Here is a 23,985-nt window from a genome sequence, read left to right on the forward strand (position 1 = left end):
AGAGAAGCAGGTGTAGGGCTGATCCTTGAAGTCCTGCAGGACATTTGGTCCTGCTGAAAACACCCATAAGCCATTTGGTCCATGCCAAAAGGTACTTGAAATTCAGTTCAATCCAAAAGTTCATGAGCATATTTGGTCCATGCCGAGCGGTTTTGGATGGGACCAAATATCAAGGACTTTTGGCATGGACCAAATGTTTCCATGGATGTTTGAGACAGGACCAAATGTGACCAAATATCAAGGGTCTTTTGGCTTGGACCAAATGGCTTATGGACCAAATGTCTAATGGACGTTTTGGACAGGATTAAACACCTGCTAAGCGCTTGAGGCACTCCTTCATTTAATGGACATGCTGGAAAGGAGGAGTCTGAAAAGGAACTAGAGAAGATCTTGAGGGCTCCTTGCCTCCAGCTCTCCATGGGATGATAGCTTCAGGGAAACCTCCCACAGACATGCACAAATACTGCTTCTAGAGCCCACAGGATTCCATGGAGCTGCTGAGCAAGGAACCCATGGAAGAGCCATGAGGTGAGAACACAAAAGGACCCAACATTTATCCACCCGTAAGCAGAGCACATTCTTCAGAGTTCCCACCACAGAGACCTGCTTGTTCCCAAGCACGCCAGCTCCCGGGAAGGCCAAACAAGAGAGGATCCATCTTCAAACAAGAGGATCCCTGGGTTTCACGCGGATAACCTCTTCTCTTCCCTCTGAATCAGGCCTATTTTGCTTTCTTTCTTGCATGTTGCCTGGTCTAGATTGCTCTAAATTTCTCTCCTAATTAGTTCTTTTTTACATTGTAGCTTTGCAACTTCTTTTGATTTCCACGGCCCATTTAAATGCCTTATTTTCATTTTTGAAGCATTCTTTTAAACTCATGTCACCTGGTTGGTTTTTATTGTGATGTCTGACAGGTAGCTCATTAAAAGAGTGAAATTTCCATAGTCTCCTTACAGATTTGCATTTTCACATCAACTGGAGAACAGACTGTTGAATTCTTTGAAATAGCTGGTGGGCAGAAAGGTGTACTGAATCAAACAATGGGCTTCTTTTGCAGTATGAGATTCATGGAAGAAAACGTAAGGAATTAACCAGGGGCGAAGAACTTGATCAATAGATAATATAAGATTTGATTCCTACGTTACTGCCTCTCACTCTACCCCATCTCTCTTAATTTATATTCACTATGCCTAGAATAGCCTGTTCTGGAAGGTAATCCAGAAGCAGCCTCCGTTGCAGTTCAATGAACTGTCCCAAATAGTTCCACTTCATTCGTTTTATTCACGTAAAGATGGCCTTCGTGTGTTATGAGTCATGCCTTTCTTTTTCAGGGTGACCACCCATCATTACTTTTCATTGGCAGGACAGTTGTGCTTCAAGTTTCTGTAGCAAAATCCTTCAGCCACGTTTTAGAAAAAGCCCAATAGATGGTGATTTTTTTCATTCACCCATTTACAACACAGATACACAAGACACACACCCCTCCAAGATGTGCAGTCACCATTAATTCATGATTCTTTAGCTCACTTTTTCCTTACTGACCTTTGAATTGATTATAATAACCATTGCCTTATGCACTGATTTCAATGAGAGTTATAAATAGAAAACCACGCACAAACATTAATATCCTATGGCTGCATTAACATCTCCCCAGTATCTAAATGCCACACAGCCGAGGAGCAAGAGGTGCTAATGCAGGAAGTGTCTCTGTCTGAACTCGGAGTGTGCACACCATCTTGGAAGGAGAAAAGCCTTTTCAGCCACATTAAACCTCCACATCTCTTTCCCTGCTGGAGAACAGCGATAACTACCTCACAGAATGTCATAGAATTATATGAGATTTCATGGGAAGTGCCCCATTCAAAGTGGCATCTCTGTAAATATTAGCTCCTCTCCTTTGAAACTGCTGGCCACCTGCAGAGAAAGGAACCTTCATTTTCCACCCTCCCCTCCCCTCAGATCCCCCCTCCGTTTAACCAGCCTCTAAAGGAGGCATCCTAGCCCCTCCCACCTTTCCCTCAGTCCCTCCTGTTCTCTTGTCCTTTACTTCCCCATACTAGAGTTTTCCACCCAATTACTGGGCTTCTGAGAAACTCCTGCACCTCCTACCTACGTCTTATGCACCCGACAGCCTTCCTCTTGGGCTGGTCCTCTAAGCAGGAACCTCTGCTCCCTCACTGCGAGGGCCTCCTGCCCGCCCCCCGCTTCCTCCTCCCCCCACACATGCTTCCTCCTCCCCCCACACCTGCTTCCTCCTCCCCACACACCTGCTTCCTCCTCCCCTCCCCCGACACCTGCTTCCTCCTCCCCTCCCCCCACACATGTTCTTCCTCCCCTCCCCCCACACCTGCTCCTCCTCCCCTCCCCCCACACCTGCTTGCTCCTCCCCTCACCCCACACCTGCTTTCTCCTGCCCTCCCCCAACACCTGCTTCCTCCTCCCCTCCCCCCACACCTGCTTCCTCCTCCCCCCACACCTGCTTCCTCCTGCCCTCCCCCACACCTGCTTCCTCCTCCCCCAACACCTGCTTCCTCCTCCCCACACCTGCTTCCTCCTGCCCTCCCCCCACACCTGCTTCCTCCTCCCCCAACACCTGCTTCCTCCTCCCCTCCCCCCACACCTGCTTCCTCCTCCCCCACACCTGCTTCCTCCTCCCCTCCCCCCACACCTGCTTCCTCCTCCCCTCCCCCCACACCTGCTTCCTCCTGCCCTCCCCCCACACCTGCTTCCTCCTCCCCTCCCCCCACACCAGCTTCCTCCTCCCCTCCCCCCACACCTGCTTCCTCCTGCCCTCCCCCCACACCTGCTTCCTCCTCCCCCCACACCTGCTTCCTCCTGCTCTCCCCCCTTACCTGCTTCCTCCTGCCTTCCCCCCACACCTGCTTCCTCCTGCCTTCCCCCCACACCTGCTTCCTCCTCCCCCTCCCCCCACTCCTGCTTGCTCCTCCCCTCCCCCCACACCTGCTTGCTCCTCCCCTCCCCCCACACCTGCTTCCTCCTCCCCTCCCCCCACACATGCTTCCTCCTCCCCCTCCCCCCACTCCTGCTTGCTCCTCCCCCTCCCCCCACTCCTGCTTGCTCCTCCTCGGCAAAGGCATCTCGGCCTTTCCTTCACTCCCCGATCCCTCCCTGATGTACAGAGCGCGCACCCGGCTCTGCGTGAGGCCCTGCTCAGGGTTTGGCGTCGGGATTTGCGGGACAGCCCAGCCGCGCTCCACACCCACGCTCTGGCGCAGGGCAGCCAGGCACTGGCCCCTCCTGGCCAGCAGGGTTCAGGTCTCCTTTGCTCCTTCACACAGGGCAACAGTTCTGAGGGAGGGCTCAGCTTCCGCAGACTGGAGTCGTCCAGAGGCCAGCTGTGCTCAGAGACCCACCAGGTCCCTCCGACCTCCTTGCTCACTCAGCTGCCACCATCTGTTGACCTTGGAGGGGTGGGGGTCCCCGTCCTGTCACTCAGGGCAGTGGCGGGAGAAGGCACAGGGGGCGGCCCTGGGGGCACGTGCTGCCTTTGGGGTGGGGCTGATTGGGACATAGTGCTCTAGGGCTGCAGCAGCGTTGGGGACCCTGCCCTTCTGAACTGTCCGTGGTCACCGATGTGAGCAGAGGCCCTGGGAGATCCACCGGGGCTCCGAGGGCTCTGAAATGCCCGGATGCTGATGGCCTCGGGCTGCCCGCCGCACGTGCACCGTGGGGCTGCCACCTCCTGTGGTTCCCAATCCTGCTGTTTGCTCAGCATACTGGATGGCATGACCGCTTCTCCAAGGCCTCACAGGTTCGTGATTAAGCCTACGGACCCTGGGGGAAAGTGGGGGAAGGAAAAATTGGGAGATTGGGATTGACTTATACACACTACTATATATAAAATAGGTAACCAACAAGGACCTACTGTATAGCGTGGGAACTCTACCCAATACTCTGTAATGACCTATATGGGAAAAGAATCTAAAAAGGAGTGGATAAATATATATGTAATTGATTCACTTTGCTGAAACTAACACTACATTGTAAGTCAACTACACTACAATAAATATTAATTAAAAAATAATAAAAGCATACGGACCCTGGAGCCAGAGAACCTGGAGTTAAGCCCTGGATCTACAGCTTGCCCATGTTCTAGAGCCAGTTACTTAATCTCCTCTGCAAAAGGACATAATCATTTCCCTTCGTGACAGACCGGCTGGAGGAATGCAGTTAGCTCACATCCTGCAGCTGCAGGTGACTCGAGGCTCTGCCTCAGCTTTCAAACCCAAAACCAGGAGCTCCGCAGGCAGGCAATCAGTTGCTGTGTCCGTGAGGCTCCCCTGTGGGCACCACTCCCACACCCCGCTCCCCGGGGCCCCCAAGAATTTCTCCAAGCCGCACCGCCGCAGTCTGGGGGTCTTCCTGCCCCCTCCTCCTTCCTTCTCCCCCTCCTTTCATAGACTGCAGACCCACACAGTGACCTGGGGGCCCTCTGCCCACTTCTGCTTAGCCTCCCCTTTCTCAGGACCATCCCTCCCCGCACATCTCCTGGACATTCTTCCTGGAAGATGCTACTTGCTCACGACTGGCCCACGGAGAGAAGCTGGTGAGGCGAGTCACACACCAACGCTCTTCCCTCATCAGCTGAGGGTGGCCCCGGGGTTTTTCAATCCCCAGACTTTCAGGCTTGGGCTGCCCTGCACACTGGCTGAGCAAGCTCTTATTGTACTGAAGAAAAAAAAATACTCTCAGGCAGAGAAGCAGAGAGAAGCAAGAACTTGTGGGCAGGAGTAGAGATTGTTCGCTGCATCTGTGGAAAACCCAGAAGTGGACCACGGGCATAGGGCTGGGCCTCAACATCATCTGTGATGAATGACATCAGAGCAGCAATTCTCAGACTTAGGGACTCGTATTTCTGGGAGTGCACGGTGGTCATGGTGGTTTGTGAAGGCCCCATGGTCAGTGCGAGGCAAGTGCTTGGAGCTTCCATTTTCTTGCAGGTTTTTGTAGGGAAGCACAATTTTTTTTTTTTTTTCCGCAAATGGATACTATAGATTGAAATGCAGACCTCACATGCATTTTTAAACAACATGAAACTTCAAGAAAATGTCATGCTTGACACTGGCGGCCTTATGGGGCCTCCTAGTCCCCCGTCATCCAAGTGGAAAGACTGACAAGTAGAGCTGTGGGTCATTGAAGCCACTGAAGAGTTTTAGGTGAGAAAGTGCAGCGGGCAGATCCGTGGTTTGGAGGGTGAAGCTAGCAGCAGAGAGAGGTCGGGTGCCCTAGGGGTCACCGAGGGCCTGGTGTGTGCAAGACCAACCAAAGTTCTCATTCTGGGGTGACAGGGGGGACTCCAAAAAGGAATTCTACAATGAGTGTTGAATAAGCATTTTGAGGTCCGCTCTGGACCGAGGGCTGCGAGAGAACGTATAGCAGGAGAATGAGGGCTGCTGGGCATGGTGGTCACTGATCAATTCCTCAAGGTCGCAACACTGGACTTGTGCTCCAAAGGACCAGCAGGAATGAGTTAGGTAAAGGTTTAGAAGAAAACGTCCCAAGGAATAGCTTGCGCAAAAGCCAGGAAGAGGGGGAGCCTGGGATGTTGGAGGAACGGGCAGGTGTGAGCCCCAGTGTCACGTGGGTTGTGCCTGGGGAGGTTCTCGGGAGTGGCCCCGCCAGGCCTCCAGGCCACGTTCAGGGCTCTGGTCAGAGCAAGAAGAGCCTGCTGGCAGGTTTTGCACAGGGGAGCAAAAAATTATATTTGTAACTTTTAAAAGATCAGTTTGACTGCAGTGTGGAGAATAAGATGGAGGAAGGGCAGGAGCAGATGTGGGGAAGTTGGTCAGGAAGAGACGTACTTGTCCAGGGAGGAGATGCTGGTAGCTTGGACTAGGGCAGCAGAAGTAAATCAGTAGATGTGTGTATCAGTCAGGGTTCTCCAGAGGAACAGAAGCCATAGGAGGTTCTGCCGTGTGTGTTGTGTGTGTGTATATATGGGGGGTTGGTTTGCAGGAAGAGAATCAGTATTGTCTTGCAAGACAGTTGCCTCAGGGGAGGCCATCACAGTTTCTCCAGGCAATGCAGGGTTAATCCCCTCAGACGGGGGTCAGGATGCCACGGCCTCTGGGGTGGCGAGTCCTCTTCCACTGGTAAAGATGACATTATCAGAATTCAGGAGCTTAATGTCCCCAGCCTCATCATGATCTTCCCACAGGTCCCCATCTCAACTCAGGATCCCATTCTTCCCCAACCAATGCCTTCACTTTAACAGCAGACACCCTAGGAGGCTGGGAGTTCAACTTCCATAGTAAGTCAGCCACTTGCATTGTAAGTCAACTTGCATCACTTTGCGTAGTAAGTCAGCAGGAAGAGATCTGCATTTGACTTTCAGCCATCTCAGCCCTGCAGCTCCAGGAGCTGAGGGTGTCTTGAGGGCACACCCCGATACTCTCAGGTCCTACATGTGGCACTGGAGCTGGGAATTCCAATCCCTGAGCTCATCCTTTTCTTTTGCCACTTTGTCCAGTGACATTAGGAGCAACCGCCTAAGGTCATTATATGCATTTCCAAAAATGGTTTCCAGATCAAAAGTATCATATACACGGTCACGCAGCATCTTGCTTCTTCCTCAACTAGGAGTATCTTGGTCACCTTACTTCTTAATCGACTAGGAGTATCCAGTGAAGATATTTTGCACATCTCCATAAACAGTTCACGTCATGGACTATCAGTGCTCACTTTACTACTGGAAACAGAGTGATTAGCATTTTTAAATCTAATCAAATTAGATAACCAATTCCAGAAACCCCACAACCAATTCAGAAAACTCATCCTTCAAATTCTGTTCCTTTACAACCACTGTCAGTACCCACATCTGTATGAGTCAGGGCTCTCCAGAGAAACAGAACCAACAGGAGAGTGTGTATGTATGAATGTATGTATGTAGGTATGTAGGTATGTATGTAAGTATGTATGATGAGGAATTGGCTCATGTGATTATGGAAGCTGAGAAGCCCCATAATCTGCCTTTGCCGGTGGTATAATTCAGAGTCCAACGTTTGGGAAACCAAGGGAGCCAGCGGTTTAGATCCCAGCCCCAGAGCAGGAGGGGATGATACAAGGTGTCCCAGCTCAGCAGTGAGGCAGGAAAAAGGGGTAAATTCCTCCCGCCTCTGCCTTTTGCTCTATTCAGGCCCATCATGGAATGGAGGATGTCCGCTCACATTGGGAAGGGCAGTCTACTTTATAGAGTCCAATAATTCACATGCTAATTTCATACCTAGAAACAGCGTTTAATCTAGATATTCTGTGGCCAGTCAAGTGAACTCACAAAATTAACCTTCGCTATAAAAAGAAGTGGACAGCTTCAGGTGATATTTAAGAGTTAAACTTGGCAGGACCTAGTAAGGAATGAGAGAAGTGGACAGAGTAGGGTGAGAGATGTAAAGACTGACTCCCTCATTTTGGGCTTGAGCCACTGGATGACCGTGATAAGTCGGGCAGTGGGCGTCTGGAGAGAAATGGATTGGGGGAAGACAGTTTTAGAGTTTTGATTGTGTGCTGCTGTCTGAAGATGCTACAGACTTAGTGTATTTAAATGCTGATGGGAAACATCAACCAAAGAGGAGAAGCAGACAACGCCCAGCAGTGAAGGGATCATCAACAGACAATCCCAGAGAAAAAGGGAGGGTGGGATGCGCAGCACAGTGGAGAACCCCTCTCCGAGAGACGTTCACTCTTCCCGGGCTTTTCCCATCACCTCCTTCTCCCTTCCCTTCACACCTTTAAAATCCTGTTCATCCTTCATTGCCCAGATGAAGTTAGCACCCCTTTTTCTTCTTCCCCAACCCAACCTCCATCCTCCTCGTCCCACTGAATGCCCAGGGGCTTTGTGGCACTCATCACTTACACCAAATGATGACCCATGTCCTCTGGATGCGCTGAACACCTGCCGGCTAGCCTGTCCATCAAGGTAGCATTTCCTTTCTTTTATTGATTCCCTCAACACCAACCTCTGACCTAACATGAAAGATAAAGGGGATTTTTACTGCCAAAATGAACCCATACAGGAGTCAAGGTAAGGAGAAAACCTCATAGCTCCCCTATGCACATCAGGACTCCAGCCCTCAAGCAATGCTCAGAGACAGACGGATGTCCTGCTAACAAGGTCCTCATTTCTCAGGAGGCTGGTAGGGCTGAGCTACTGGCAGTTAAGAAGACGTGCAAAACAAGAGAGCAGGACGGTGGAGCTCGGAGAGCCTGCGGCGTTGACAGCATCCCTGGCTCCTGTCTATGTTCCCCGGCCTCATCAAACGTGGCAAACTAAGATAGGAGCTAATCTCAGAAGCCATTAGAAGGCGCTAAGAACTGACGAGGTGAGAACACCATGGCGTGGGCATGTCCACCCCACACAGACATTAATCAGTTGCTCAGTGAAAATAGCAGGGAAGAAGCTTGGCCGGAGAGAGAGCGATAACTAGCCCCAGGCAGCAAAGAGCCCTGCCCATGGCCACGCCCAGGCAATGTCCGCTGCAGGCACTTCTCACCTTCAGATGACTTGTTTGTCACATCTGTCTTCGGAATTCTAGGGGCAGGTTAGGAAATTGAGTTAAAAGAAAGTCAATCTATGTAAAGTGCTTAGAATAGGGCCTGAAACACAGTAAGCATCAGTGTGAAATACAATAATGAAATAGCAACAGTAAAAACTATTAGTATCCTTGACAAGCAAGAGCTAAAGTCAGAGAAACCTGGGTTTGAATAAGGCATCTTCTAGTTTCCCAGAGTTATCTACTATTAATAATAAGACATATAGACTCAGATTTTTTTTGTCTTCATTTGAAAAATGAAGTTATTCCTGCCTAGGGTGCAGGACTGCAGTGGGGACAACAGAAGATACTACTGTAAAGTCCAGCCGAGCCCTTCAGGATTTCCCAAGGGAGGAGGGGTGGGCTCTCCAAGGCAAAGATGGTCTTAACAAATGCACACCCTTCACACCAGGAATCTCCCCTATAAGTCACTGTGATGGTGAATTTATGCGTCAACTTGGTTGGGCCAACGTGCCCAGATATTGGGTCAAACATTATTCTGGAGGTTTCTGTGAGGGTGTTTGTGGTGAAATTAACATTTAAACCAGTGGACCTTGAGTAAAGCAGATTGCCCCTTATAATGTGAGTGGGCCTCTCCAATCAGCTGAAGGCCTGAACAGAAGACTGACCACCCCCAAGCAAGAAGGAATTCTGCAGCAAACCTGAACTGGAACATCGGCTCCTTCCTGGGGCTCCAGCCTGCTAAGCTACTCTGCAGATTTTGAACTTGCCAGCCACGTAATCTCATGAGCCAATTCCTTAAAATAAACCTAAATACACATCGTATTGATTCTGTTTCTCTAGAGAACTCTGTCTAAAACAGACACAAAACTCCCTCTGGGTGTCAGAATGATGCAGATTGAGATCCCCTACCTCCCCAACACTGCAGGACCAGCTAGAATGTCTGTCCTGATGGCTAAGGAGAAGAAAAGGAAAGGACTGCACCTCTAGTATCAGTGCTGTTTGTCTGCCTGATTCAGCTGAGCCCACACTGATGATCACAATGGCAAACCTTTCATTACTAGGACTCCAGGAAGGGAAGACCTAGAGAGAATTTATTTAGTCTTTGCAAAAGTATATGGTGCCTGTTATTGACCAGAGACTGTGCTAGAGATGGAATAATAACAACAATAATAATGAGTTTAATTGAATCTGAAACACAATCCATTGTAAGGCACACCATATTTTATGTTCCCAGAAGACAGAAAAAAAAAAAAAACTTCAGATTTCAGAGATGTCAAAATGGGGAAAAAATGCATCTCAGAATGAATAAAATAGGATAATAATGATAATAATAAGATGTCTAGGACTTGCTATGCACAGGTACTGTTCTGAGCACTTTACGTGTATTAATTCTTTTAATACAGCAAACTTACGAGATAGAATCCATTATTGTCCCATTTTATGGATGAGGACACTGAGACTCAGACAGGCTAAGTGCCCTGCCCAGGTTCACTCAGCTCCTAAGTAGCAGAGCCGGGATTTAAACCCAGGCAGACTGGCTCCAGAGTCCATGCTCTCAACAGTTCTATAAGAACCACAGTTAGGAGACAGCTCATTCCGAATCTGTCCCATTGTCCAGGGACCTGCTGAGCAGCCCACGGCCCATTCTAGAAAGTCCAGGGGCTGTCAATCGGCTTGACTGTAAGTGACCACTCGTAAATGTACCACCAGCTTTTTTGAGAAGTTCAAATAAAATATATCTACAGCAGTTCATGACTCTGTCATGAAGTCACTTTGTCAGCTGGCAAATTTGGGGAGAGGACAGAACTCAAGGAGCTACATGTGGTTATCTGGATTTATTGAGAGGACATCACATTACTTCATCTTATCACGGCCCTCACCCATGAATTCACTAAGTAAGTAATTATCACACCAACCAGGTGCAGGACAGCTGCTAAGGACCAAAGATCCAGCTGAAATGGAAGCGAATGCCCATTCCCCGCGGCCTCCCTGAAGTTGAGGATGCAAAACGAAAGACCTAACTCAGGAGAAGACGGAAGCAGAATATAAGGAAGGACCCTGCAGAGTAATTTCTGAGATGGTTTATTCTTCTCTGATAGTTTTCTCCTGGGTATTCATGGCATCCTGGGGGCATCTCACCTCAGCAGAGAGATGACGCTGCCACTCCGGTTCCCATGGAAACCGAACTGGGACAGAAGGAACAGAAGGCTCTTCAAGGTCATCAGAGCACAGGAGAGAGGAGACAAGGACAGCAAGGAAAGGGAGCGCTTCCTCCCTCTCATCGCTGAAACACATGGCTCCATCAGCAACACGACCTTGGGGCCCCAGGCGGGGAGTTCTGGGGGAGGAGCCTGTGCGCCTCCGCCTCGCCCGCCCGCCCCCCCCCCCCCCGCCTCGCCCGCTCCCCCCCCCCCGCCGGAAGTGCAGGGGCGGCCCAGGGCCAGGCTGGGGGTGGGGGCTGCTCCTCCGGCCCCCCGGCCCAGCGCTGAGTCCGGTTTCCAGGAGACGTGCCCTTCAAGTTTGGAGATGAATGTCTGTCCCCGTGTGCCCTCCCCCCTCCTCAGAGCCACTAAGCTTCCAGCGCCGTCTTCGTTACCAGCTTCCGGAAGATGTCCCGGAGTCGAGGACTGCCACCCTGAGGATCCTCTGATCAGAAAGCCGGGTGTGGGAGGGGCCAGCTCAGGGCCAGGGCCGCGGGGATGCTGAAACGGCTTCATCTCGCTCTCGCTGTCCTCACCGCGCGTCCCCGTGCGTGTGTCTATCTGCTGCAGACCCTCTCCTTTCAGCCCTTCCGTGTTTAACACCCCGGCCGTGAACTTCTCCTTCCTTCCAAAAGCCTCAAGGAAAGACCTTTCTGCCTCCCAGCCGCCCAGGCTTCAGAGCAGGGCTGGCCGTTCCCTTGGAACTGTTTATCAGGCCTGTACATCCCCAGCGCTGTCCGGGCCCAGAGCTGGGGGGTGGGGGGACAGGTCACCAAACCTGAGGACCCTGCCACCAAGTCACGTGAGGCTGGGAGTCCAGCTATCGGACTCAGAGACTGAACGACCTAACGGGGACAGAGTCTTCTGGCAGTGACTGGCAAAGACAAGTCCACGAGGTCGCTTCTGGTTTTCATTAGGCTCCAAATTGTGCCAGGCACCTGCAGCATCACCATGGGGCTCTGGGTCTCCCAGCAGCCCAGGCCCTGCCTCCGGACCCCATTGCTTGAAGCCTGAGCATCTCTGAGCTCCCTGGGGAGACCCTGTCTGCTGAAATTGGCTTCTCCTCATTTGTCATTAGGGCCAGTACTTAAGAGGTTAAAAAAAGTGCAGGATACAAACAGAAGCGGTGGTGACAGCACTGGGGTAATAACGATTATTAATATTGTTAGGGTTGGTTTATTCCTTCTACAGTTTTCCTTGGATCACCGGGGGAGAGGTCTATCCACCCAGAGTGATATTGCAGGGCTGGGCTATACTCACGCATCCAGGCGATGCTTTTACAAACTCAAAAGCTTGGACTGGGTTTGGGGGAAGGGCGTGGGGTAGTGGGGCCCACAGCACAGTCAGCTACTAGCCTGCTAGCCCTGTGACTTTAGGGACTGCAACATCCCTCTGTTTCCACAGTGTAACTTGTGGGCTATAATGATTCTCTAAGGCCGCTTCCAGCTGTAAAATCTTATGATTCTCCGGAAAGAAATTATATTAATGATTAACATTCACTTCATCAGGGCCCAGGCTTAGAGCTGAAAGCTGCCTGCCCTGAAGCTGAACTCCCTGCACCATCTACCTGGAGACCACATGCCAGCTGTCCAAATGGAGAGCTGTGGACCGAGCCTCTGGGAGCTGGAGGTGGGGGGGTAAGTTCAGGAGGAGGAGGAGGGGAAGGAGGGGAAGGTGGGGAAGGAGATGGAGAAGGAGGAGGGGGAGGAGGGGGGAGGGAGGAAGAGGAGGAGGGGGAGGAGGGGAGGAGGGGAGGGGGGAGAGGAGATGGAGGAGACGGAATGACAATTTTTGTGCCCATTTCACAGGTGGGGAAAGTGAGGCTTAGAGAAGAGATAGGTGGGGCCCAGAGTCCCAGCTGGGAGGGTGGAGACACGATTTTGATGCCAACGGTCTGGCTTCAGAGTCCACACTAAGAGGGCCTGGCCCCGCGGAGTCCCAGCGGGAAACAGACGGCACCTTCCAACACGACTGAGGGATGTGAGTGACAGGGGAGCCCGGGGGACGGCGCAGTCTCTGGAGCTGGGGTCAGGGCGAGGGCAAGGTTACCTGACCCGGCGGGGCCGGAGCCCAGGCCTGTGTGCGGGACGCAGCCAGCCAGCCAGCCCGAGCTCGGCGAGGACGCCCCGCTCCCGCCGCCGCGCGCCTCTCCGGGCCGGGCGGGCGCGCCCTCCGCGGGGGACCGTCCCCGGAAGCGGCCGTTCTCGGGGTCGCCGCCGCGCGGGCGTGGGGAGGGGGCGGCGGCCGCACTGCTCCCCGCTGCCGGGACACGGCCCTGAGGAGGGGACTCCCGGCGAGGCCCTCGTCCCTGACGCCGCGGTTGAAACTACGCCCGAGAGCCGGCGGGGCCCGGGGAGGAGCGAGGATGTGCGCCCCGCGGGTGAGGCCGGGACGCGGCCCAGCCCCTCCGCCCTCCCGCCGCCCGCGCCGCCCGCGCCGCGCCTCCGGACCACGGCCCCCGCGCCCCCCGCGCCCCGGCCCGTGTCCTCCCCTCGGGGCGCGTGGCCCGTCCTCCCCGGGAAGAGCCTGGTGCGGAGCCGGCGCCCCGCGGCCCCCCGGACGAGGCGGCTCTGCCCGCGGGCGCTGGGCAAAGAGCCAGCCGACGGCGCCGGACGGAAGCGGCGGGGGGTGCGCGCTCCGGCCGGAGGCTGAGAGCAGCGGGGTCAGGCCCTGGGCCGAAGAGCACGGACGGGCAGCGCCTCGCCCCCCGGCCCCGGCCCCAGCCCGAGTCGCACGAATCTGTCCTCGCAGCCGATTTGGTGACGACCATGCGGAGTGCCTGCGTGGACCGGCTCCCAGCATCCTTCCTGCGACCTGAGCAAGTTCTTTCCCAATGTGATCAAGCAACAACCAGACGCAGAGGGAGCTGCCCAGTGAGCCACGGAGGAAAAGGTGAGAACCGCGTTCACGGCCACGGCCACGCCCGCAGGCCACGCTCTGCCCACGAGGCCCCCTCTCCCCGCCGTTTTGGGGGGACCCCAGCTCGGCAGCCACGAGACATTCACCCTCGGAAGAGCTGCTTCCAGGCCCGTGGCCACGCCCGCGGCCCCTCCTGAGGGCGAAGCAGCTGCCCTGCTCCTGCAGCGGCGCGGAGCGCCCGACTGGCCCGCGTGATCTGAAGGGCAAAGAGCCGAACTGGGGCCGCGCCTCCCTCCCTGCCTTGCAGCCTCTGGGAGCCAGGGTCTCGGGAGTTCATGTCCACCGTCCCGCCTCCCTCCTAGCGTCTTGCCCCGCGTCAGCCGCAGGAGGACAGTGGCACGCGCTCCTCAGGGGCCACCTCCACCTCTAGACCCAGCTTAGGGGGTTTGCTTTCCTGTCCGGACCTGTCTGGTTCTCTAGGAGTTCCTGCTGCAACCCATCTTAATTTAGGAGGAAGATGGCTCAGAACACCTGGGTGCCCTTTCCAGAAACGTGAGGCCTCCATGCAATGAAAAGACAGCCGCTTCTTCTGAAGAGCTGGGTGTTCCTACCCCCAGCTGGCTGGTGTTTGCAGCTCACACGTGGCGTAAAAACCAGTTTTCACGTCAAAACAAGCTTTATTCCCTTTCCATCTCCTGTTGGAGAAGTGAGGTAACTAAGAGCAGAAGGGGTCCCAGCTGTGCTCGTGGGGCTCAGACGGCGCACAGCTCAGAGGCAGGGGGCTGCCCAAGTCGAGTTTCAAGGGTGACGCTTCCATGGGTCGTGGGAATGCATCACCGCCCTCTTCCCTCCCGGTTCTGGACCTGCCTAGAGGGTCCTCAGTGAGGTGCCCTGGGCAGCTACTCTCGAACATCTGGGGGCTAAATATGAGATGAAACCCATTTGCCACCCCTGGTCTGTTATCACAGTGAACCTCAGGGGCTCCTGGATGGGAACCCACTCCTTGGAGGATTCAAGGGCTAAGTTTCGGTCAAGACCCTGAGCTGGTGTTGGAGGGGAGAGGTGACCAGCCTCTGCTCTGTCCCCGCTCCCAGGGCAGGGAGGACAGGCGGCCTCGGGCCCCCTTCACTGAGGTGGAATTAGCACACCCGTCGCAGGCAGCAGTGACCTTGGGGGCCCTGGCCCCGGACAGCAGGCCTCCGCAGGGGCACTGGCTGTGGCGGAAGGGCCTTTGGCCTGCGCGGTTTGTGGCACCAGTAGCATTAGAAGGCTCACCCAGTATGCGCCAAAGAAGAGAGCAGGGACGCGGGGGCAAAGAATCACCTCCGGTGAGGGCCCCGGATCACATCCTGGGGACTCACAAAACTCCTGGGAGGGCTGTGAAGGAACGGGGCTCGGGAGTGTAAGGGGGCAGAGCTAGGAGAGCGGAGTGGGGTGGCCCGCGGGAGGATGGCCGCGGGGGAGGGCGGGGGTCGAGAGGAGTGAGGGTGACAAGAGGCAACAGCTTTCTCTCATCCACTTTGGCCCCAGGAGGTGGTGTTCTCTGCAATGGGACTTACTCTTGAGAAGATGAAACCTCAGTATCTGCAGTTCTCTCCCCGATTGGCTTCTTAGGAAAGTCCATCATCTTCCCCGTTTTCTGTGCCTTCATACTATGCCTTTCCTCTCCTTCCTCTGGCCAATTTCCATGGGTTCTCCAAGACAGAATAGAAAGTATTTCAAGGACAACTTTCCTAACCACCTGCCAACTGGGGTGAATGCCTCTCTCAGGGCCGCCGTGCCTTCTCAGTTCCAAAAGGCCATTCACATTGTAGTCTAAGTAAGTGGATCGCTGGCGTGTGCAGTTATCTATTTATTGAGTCTCAGCTCCAACTGCACCCTTCGGCGCCTTACTCTGTGATAACGAAACCGGGCCCTGTAAATATTTCTTCTTCGCCAGCCTGCATGAGGTTAAGCTTGCACAGGGCACTGGCCGGACATCGCAGAAGGAAGGGGCCTCTCTCCCGGGTCTGTGCTTCCTTCCTGCTTACCCAGGGCTGCCAGACGTGTGGGAGCTGAATACGCCATGGTGCTCACCTTCCAGCAAGTGTCGTTCCCAGTCCCCCCCTGGGTCGCCGGCCTGCTGGCTCCCCAGGAGGGCTGGCCAGCCTTGGCCCGTGATCCCCCGCCCACCCTCCTTGGTCTCCTGCTAACCCAGTGGGGCGCTCGCAGCTTGCCGGTCCCCACCTGCGTTTCCTTGCTCTCCAACCACGGTCTGCCACCTGTGGCCCAGCTGTGGCCCAGGGCGTGTCAGTCATCTTCTCACCGTCCAGCAGGCTTCAGCCTCACCCGCTCTAAAGAAGGTTGGAATTCTAGGCTCGGGGTGGCAAGGAGGCCCCCTTGCAATCATCTACCTCACTCAGCCTTAGGATGGTCTTCAGAGCTGCTTTATTCCTTCTTCGTAGCTAATCTCCTGTAAAGAGTTACTAGTAGTTTATATCAAACTTTCCTGTACAAATTACATGTGGGGATGGAACCCATGCTGATACACCTGGAGTAGTTTTGCTCCAAAAATAGGGATGGGAGGAGGAGGAGGTGCCGCTTACCTCGACTGTCATGTGACAAGGCCCGCGCCCCTGCCCAGAAGCTGTGTAAACAAGAGCCCTGCGTCCCTCCCAGGCCTTCCGAGGCCCTGCCACGGCCCCGCTGCCACGGCACTTCTCACAGATCAGGTGGCCGGCCACTGTCTGTGTCCCCACAGGCTGTGGGCACCTCTGCGTCTCACCGTGAGGGCCCCGGACCTGCAGCAACAGTACCACCTGGGAACTGGTTGGAAACGCAGCTTCTCGGGCCCCATTTCCGATCTGGTGAATCAGAAACTCTGCGTTCTGTGCTGTCACGAGCCCTTCAGGTGAATCTGATGTTAGCAAGGGTTTGAGAACCACTGGTATGGAGGAACTTAACTTCTTAGGCCTCACCTGCAAATGGTAATGACTGTATCTTCCTCACATAATGGTTGTGAGGATTTGATAAGATGGTACAAAGTAAGAGCACAATAATGGCGGCAACAGTATAGACATAAGATAGAGATACATAGACAGAGGAATGATATAATATAAGGCATCCAACCTTCTTCACTGCCTGCTCCGCACCCCTCCTCTCCTTCCTAGAATTTGGAGGTCCTGTGAAAGTGGTCTCCTGCACACTGTTCCCCAGCTGACTAGGGGTGCAGGTCTGGCCTTTCTAAACGGGCCAAGGCCAGAGAGGAAGGTGACCCAGGGCTTAGCTCCCCGGAAGCGAGTCCAGAGCCTCCCTGGAGATGCCCGTGGGCCCTTGGCGGATGGGCTGGGCCCTCGCCTGTTCTTGGCACGCTGGCCTGTGGGGGTGACCCAGGCACAACACCAGCCCCCCATTTGCAACCAGTGCCAGAGGTCAAGAGGCAACGGCCGGGTGAGCAGAGACAAGGTCGCTGCCCAGCCAGGAGCTGGGAAGTCAGCCCGCGGCGGGGCCGGGGTTCCATGTGCACATCGTTCTCCCGCGTGCCGGGGAAGTCGGGGGTTTCTCCAGAAAGCTGATTCTAGCACTGCTCCATGCCCCTCCTCGGCTTACAGCAGGCCTCTCTCAAGGTCCAGGAAGGCACATGAAGAGCAGGCAGGGGGTGTCCACTCAGCCTCGGGAAACTGACCGCACCGTGTTCACCTTGCAGACCGGTTCCCAGCCACGCGGGCCGTCTTCAGCAGCTGTCACCCAGCCCTGGCTTCACCGTGACCTCATCTCATCCTAATTACCAGGCCCGACCGAGAGACGCAACTCAGACCCCAGGTAAAACGAGGGATGGGTGGGAGGATAGCAGAAGGTGAAAGGGCAGCTTTCTCCGGGAGCGGAGCTGGCCGTTGTGTGGATCCTAATTTTGGACCAGCTTGAATGTACTTTATAGTTAGCCCGTGAATGCCGGCTCCTATCTGGAAGGGAGACATATCTGATTCTGAATGAAGCACTACCCACTAAAGATACTGTCACAGGCAGAATATTAACTGTTATCCCCCATACATGTTTCCAACCTTCAGACATACAGCTCCTTCTTCTACCTCCAAATTCTTGGAAAGATGCTTATATTTGGGAGCTCTTTGTCTTGAGGGGATTTCTCACTGACTGTGTCTTTATTACAGAGCAAGGAAAGCTGATGTGATGAATGCTCACTGGATAGAAATCCTGGGGCTCTTAATTAAACCGGATGAGACATCTTACCCTGACAAACACTCTCATTTGCTGCTTAAAAATTCATTTACATCCTCTGAGAGATGTAATCTGCATTTCCCTGTCTCATTCCTGAATCAAAAGTTATAATGTTGCAGAGAATGGTTTTTGCCTAAATATGTTTTCTCTCTAGTATCGCGAAGAGTCTGTGATGGCAAGGCGTGTGGGCCTCTGCCCACGAGGGGCTCTGCCTCCATCGCTTCTCCAGCAAGCTGGGAGCCACAGGTGGCAGGGAGAGAACCTCTGCCCTCCACCCGGGCTCCCCGACCTCCTCTGACACCCTTCCAAAGCGAGGCAGGAGAAGTTCTACTTAGCCACGTCTCACTAGCGAGCCGCTACTGTGGCTTAACGATCGTAGCCACGTGGGGTACATCTCTTAAACTTTGTGCTCCCAGGCAAGGAGCACACCTTTCTAAGGCTGTCCCCTCGGACAGACTTCGGCGACCGTCCTCGCTCTCAGATCGCTGCAGGACACAGGCCGGCCAAGCTCACCAGTTGGGCGCGTGAGTTGAGGGCGACTTTCTAGACTTGGACACTGTTGATGGGCGAGGCGTCTGGCTTCCTTCCCTTCATCCTCTGCTCAGGAGTGTTCAGCATTTCTATTTTTATAAGAGAACCGTGACTGCAAGGTATTAGCATAGTCTGAGCTATTGGCAATATGGTACTTTTCTCATTTTTGCCTGTTACAGCTTGGACGTAGCGCTCCTCTTGTTAGATCTCCAAAGTGAGAATGAGCGAGCAGCAGGCCTCTAACTCAGGCCTGATGCCCTCCTGGGCTTGACCTTGAACGCTGGGTTTTAGGACATGAATGGGAGAATAGACATGGATGGGTTAGAGAGGTGAGTACACGCCAGAAAGTAACACGCACTCTTGCCATCCCGAGGGGTCGGGACTGTCCTGCAGAGTAGCGCTTCTCAGAATGCGACCCAGAGACCACCTGTACAGAGCAGCCTGACATGTTTGCCAACAATGTTATTCTTGAGCCCCGTTCCCAGGTCTACAGACTCTGAATCTTTGTGGTGGATCCAGGACCCCACGTAGTCACAAGATGCCTGGGTAATTCTCAAGCGCTCTTTACTTTGAAAACAATGGCACCATTGATTGAGAGGTTCATTCAAGAACCTAAACCAAGGGATGACGTAATCAGATTGATCACTTTGGTTGCACTTTGTGGGACGTATTTTAAAAACTGGAGGCCAGACAAGTGATTATCGTAATACTCCAGGTGAGGAATGATGAAGGTCTGAACTGAGCACCAGCGGTGGGGCTGCAGCTACCTGAGGAGGTCAGCTCTGGAGTTTCCAACTTGAGTGATTGAGTCAATAAAGGATAATTAGGGGGATTCAAAGGAAATGTAACTTGCGGAGGAAAATTCTTAGTTGCTTTAGATATGCTGAGTTTGAGGAGCCTGGGGTTACCCCGAGGGGAGCAGTCCAGGGGGAGGTTGGACGGAAGTTTGGACTCAGGAGGAAATTCTGAACAAAAGATACAGAGAGACGGGGAAGGAAATCCTTGGCGCGGATGTGATTTCTCAGGAAGTATTCGAGAGCAAAGAAAAAGCCTGAGGACAAAATGTTTAGGACTGTCAACATCAAAGGGCGAAGCAGAAGAAAAGTTGCCTGATGAATGGGGCTTAAAATTAGGGAAAGTAACTTTTTTAATGTCCATTTTATTTTTTTTTAATTTGAATACAAAGTGTTTTAATAAACAAGAATGTAACCACTGCTAAATTATCCATATGCTGAGTCAAGGCAAAAATGTTACCCTGATTAAAAGAACATAGACATGATAGTCCATGAAGCCAGTGGGATGAAGTTAAAAATAAGAGTTTAATGTCCATTTTAGATCAATTTAAATTTTAACAAGACGGCATGTTTGCGTAGGTAGTGATTAGGAAATACAATTCTATTTAAGTATTTATCCCAGGCTATTTAATAAATTTAATGAGATGAATGCAAGCACCAGAGTTCAATTTTGCAGGTGGGGCAGGAGGAGAGAATTGAGTTGGGTGGGAGAACAGCCATATCACCAGTGAGAGTTCAGGGGATACGGACATAAGTGAACCCTCTTCATTAAGGCTGCGCACAAAGTAAAAATGCTTTCAGTAAAATTGCCTTCAGTAAGAAATGCCACCAGCCAGTTCTTTCAGGCATGAGTGTAAGAAAAATCAAAGAGATATTTTGGAAGGACAAAGTGGAAACTGCTTTTCTACACCTCACATGTGAGTGGAGGCAGGAAGGCTATTGGTTTAAACGTCTCTTGGCTGGGAACAAAATGGATTTTCCCCTTTCCTTCTTTATGTGTATGTTGTTGCTAATAATTCACAAATATTTTCCTATTTACACCTCAATTCCCCCAAGTAAATGTTTAACCATGATTACACATTAAGAAAAATAAGAACTTACACTGAGAGTCTTAACCATGCCCCAGAATTGGTTTTCAGTGCATTATTGATCTCAACCCATTCGTTCTGCACAAGCATGTTATAAACTAGGTACACTCATCCTTATTTTACAGAAAAGTAAGCAGAGGGCTGGGGTGACTTAACCAGGGTCACCCAACTAAGACACCCACATAAAAATTCACACCCAGGCAGTCTATATCCTGCACCTGTTCCTTTGTCTATCATTTTATACCACTTTTAGTTCATAGGTCCTAGTGACTATTAATAAATAGAAGCTGCTTAGATTACCCAGTTACTTTTGATTTTCTCAGAGGAAGCCCAAGGTAGTCAGTAACTAGGAACTGCCATGAGAGTTTATGATAAATAATCAGTGAGGCGGAATAACTCATAAATGTTCTCTCTTGCTGTTAGGCTCTATAATATATGTACATTTCATTACATGACCCTATGCATATTTATTACTTTAGATGGTTTTCACCTGTCTGGTTTTAGCTAGATTATAAATTCTCTGAGGCAAAGTAGTACATACTCTTAATATTCAGAGCCTGGCACAGGAAAGCAGTGAAAATCCATTGATGCATTTTTAATGAACAAATCAGGTAATGAAGGGGAGCTTGGAAGAGCTTCTTTTAGTCACACAAATATTTTTCAGTTCTTTTCCAAATAGCCTGAGTTGGAAAATCTAAATCTAAAATATGTTTCAGGGCTTGGTATTTATTTCTCTTTTAGAAGATATTTTAAATACATTTTTATAACTTCAAGAGAAATGTATCCATATAGACATGATTCATTTTGAAAGGACCCTATGGAATCCATGGTATTAAGAATCTTTTTTTTTTTTTTAAAGAAAAGAACAAAATTTCTTACTTGAGCCAATCTCTGAACCAAAGGGCTGTAGCTGAAGGTTGATTGTGGTTCAGAGTTACCCCAAACTCTTGAACCACCATACTGAATGCTCCTCTCTCTCTCTTTCCATCAAGTAAATTCTCAAATACAACCCCTGCCTACTGGAAATGTCTGATATGAAATGTTAAAGCATAAATGCTGGTGGCCAGAGGCCCTATGCTGAAAGTCCCAAGAGGACTTCTGCTCTTGGTAATGGAGATTCAGTAATTTAGAACAAACCTCTGACTGAGGACAAATATAAGAGGTAGATAAAAATCTTTTAAAAACTGCTCTCAAAGGCACTGTTAGCTCTTGATAGTAAGCGAACAAGATCATGATGAATTATTGGGAGAAGATCTAGGAGAGAGAGCAGAAGCCCAGAGAGGTAAGCCCGGTAGTTGGGACCACTTCCCCTTTCGGAGTGTGGGTTGGTTCTAGAGGAGTTGGCTGAAGGGCACATTGCATATTGCATGTGACACATTGCAGGGCTTAATGCACCTGAGTTGCAGTGTGGAGCTCACCAACATAGGGATGAGCCAATATATAGAGGAGTGGCCTGATGAACCCAGTTCCTTTTGGGTTGGGAAAGTCTGCACCCTAGGAGCAAACTGAACAGAACCAGATTGTTCTCAAGGAGACTGCAATTCAGCTTCAAGCTCTCTCCAAGTCTGGTACTGGATTAGGTAGCTCCAAGTGTTGGCATCCGTAGATGTATAGCAGAAGCAAGCATAAATCCTTTCTGGAGGAAGGTGATATTATTCTAGTCCTCAAATTATTTTAGCAAACAATTTTTTGAAAAGAATGTTCAGCACACAATAAGAAATAACTAGTGCACAAGAAGAAAACAAGCAAGAGAAAAAATAGACAATAGAAACAGACTTACAGGGACTACAGAAATAGCACTTATCGGACGTAGACTTTAAAATATCTATGCATATGTGTTCAAGATGACAAAAGACAATATCAAGAATTTTGGCAGAGAAGTAGAACTATTAAAGGAAAAAAGGATATTCCAGAACTGAGAAATTTTTAATGTCGATTTTTAAAACTCGGTGATGTATTAAATAATAGATTACTCTGAAAAGCTAAAAATCTGAATTATGAACTGGTGAAAAGAAAATATCCAGCATAAAGCATGGAGAGACAAAACAATGGAAAACAGGAGAGTAGGAGACAGAGAAAATATAGTGAAACAGTATAACATACACATACGTGGAATCCCAGGAGAGGAGAGCGAAAACAAGGCAGAAATGATATTTAGAGATATAATGGCTGAGAACTTTGCAAACATGCTGAAAAATATTAAGCCATAGATTTTAAAAGTTCTATACCCCTAAGCAAATTACATTAAAAATATATTACACGGGGGGCTTCCCTGGTGGCACAGTGGTTGAGAGTCTGCCTGCCAATGCAGGGGACACGGGTTCGAGCCCTGGTCTGGGAAGATCCCACATGCCGCGGAGCAACTGGGCCCGTGAGCCACAATTACTGAGCCTGCGCCTCTGGAGCCTGTACTCCACAACAAGAGAGGCCACGATAGTGAGAGGCCCGCGCACCGCGAAGAAGAGTGGCCCCCGCTTGCCACAACTAGAGAAAGCCCTCACACAGAAACGAGGACCCAACACAGCCATAAATAAATAAATAAATAAATAAATAAATAAAATTTAAAATATATATATATATATATATATATATTACATGTATTTGTATAAATACACACACACACATACATCATCATCATCATCATCTCCATATCTAAGCACACTATTGTAAAAATACTAAAAAAAAAAAAAAGAGAGAAGATCTTAAATGCAGACTGAGGGGTGAAAAAACAATACATTCAAAGGAGTAACAATTAGACTTACAGCTGACTTCTTCATAAAAATAATGGAAATCATGGGCTTCCCCAGTGGCGCAGTGGTTGAGAATCTGCCTGCTAATGCAGGGAACACGGGTTCGAGCCCTGGTCTGGGAGGATCCCACATGCCGCGGAGCAACTAGGCCCGTGAGCCACAGCTACTGAGCCTGCGCGTCGGGAGCCTGTGCTCCGTAACAAGGGAGGCTGCGATAGTGAGAGGCCCGCGCACCGCGATGAAGAGTGGCCCCCACTCGCCGCAACTAGAGAAAGCCCTCGCACAGAAACGAAGACCCAACACAGCCAAAAATTAATTAATTAATTAATTAATTATTTTAAAAAAAGGTCCACATCAAAAAAATCTTAAAAAAAAAAAAAATAATGGAAATCAGCAGACAATGGAAAGAAAATAATAGCCAGCCTATATCCATGAAAATGTCCTTCAAGAATGAAGGTGAAATAGAAACATTTTCAAATAAACAAAAACTAAGAAGTAATTAACATCAGACCCACACTAAAGGAAATAGTAAATGTTATTCATGCAGAAAGAAATGATCCCACATAGAAGTTCAAAGATACAGTAAGGTATGAGCAATGGAAATGATAAATATGAGTGAATCTAAATGAATAGCCAAACATTTGATTTATAAAAAATATGGCATTGATGAGCTTTGGGAAAAGGAAATATTTTTCAATAATTGGTGTTAGACAATTATATCCATATAGAAAAAAAAATACTAAGCTGACTCCATCTCACATTATATGGAAAAATCAATTCTAGCTAGATTTGAGTCACAGGATAAAAGGTAAAACAATAAAATTTCTAAATTTGTGACCTTATGGTAGGGAATGACTTTTTAATAGGACATAAAATTCACTGACCCTAAATGAAAAAATTGATATATCTGACTAGATTAAAATTAAGACTTTGTTCTTTAAAAATTAGGTGGTCAATACCAGAAGATTGGAACTTCCCTGGCAGTCCAGTGGTTAAGACTTTGAGCTTCCATTGCAGGGGTTGTGGGTTCAATC

The 23,985-nt window shown here is 50.7% G+C and overlaps 1 long non-coding RNA gene across 2 annotated transcripts; it reads left to right on the forward strand.

Moving 5' to 3' along the window:
* Positions 1-12,566: 12,566 nt before the first annotated feature.
* On the forward strand, positions 12,567-19,638 carry LOC103004898 (uncharacterized). 2 transcript variants are annotated; one of them, XR_451097.2, is made up of 4 exons: positions 12,567-12,694; positions 13,466-13,606; positions 17,259-17,374; positions 17,943-19,638. It is a non-coding gene; the product is annotated as an uncharacterized LOC103004898 (long non-coding RNA). The 2 variants fall into 2 exon arrangements; XR_003623518.2 differs by lacking the exon at positions 17,943-19,638 and adding an exon at positions 17,722-17,929.
* Positions 19,639-23,985: the final 4,347 nt, after the last annotated feature.

The sequence above is a fragment of the Balaenoptera acutorostrata genome, chromosome 9 (genome assembly GCF_949987535.1).
Source record: "Balaenoptera acutorostrata chromosome 9, mBalAcu1.1, whole genome shotgun sequence".
Lineage (NCBI taxonomy): Eukaryota > Metazoa > Chordata > Mammalia > Artiodactyla > Balaenopteridae > Balaenoptera > Balaenoptera acutorostrata.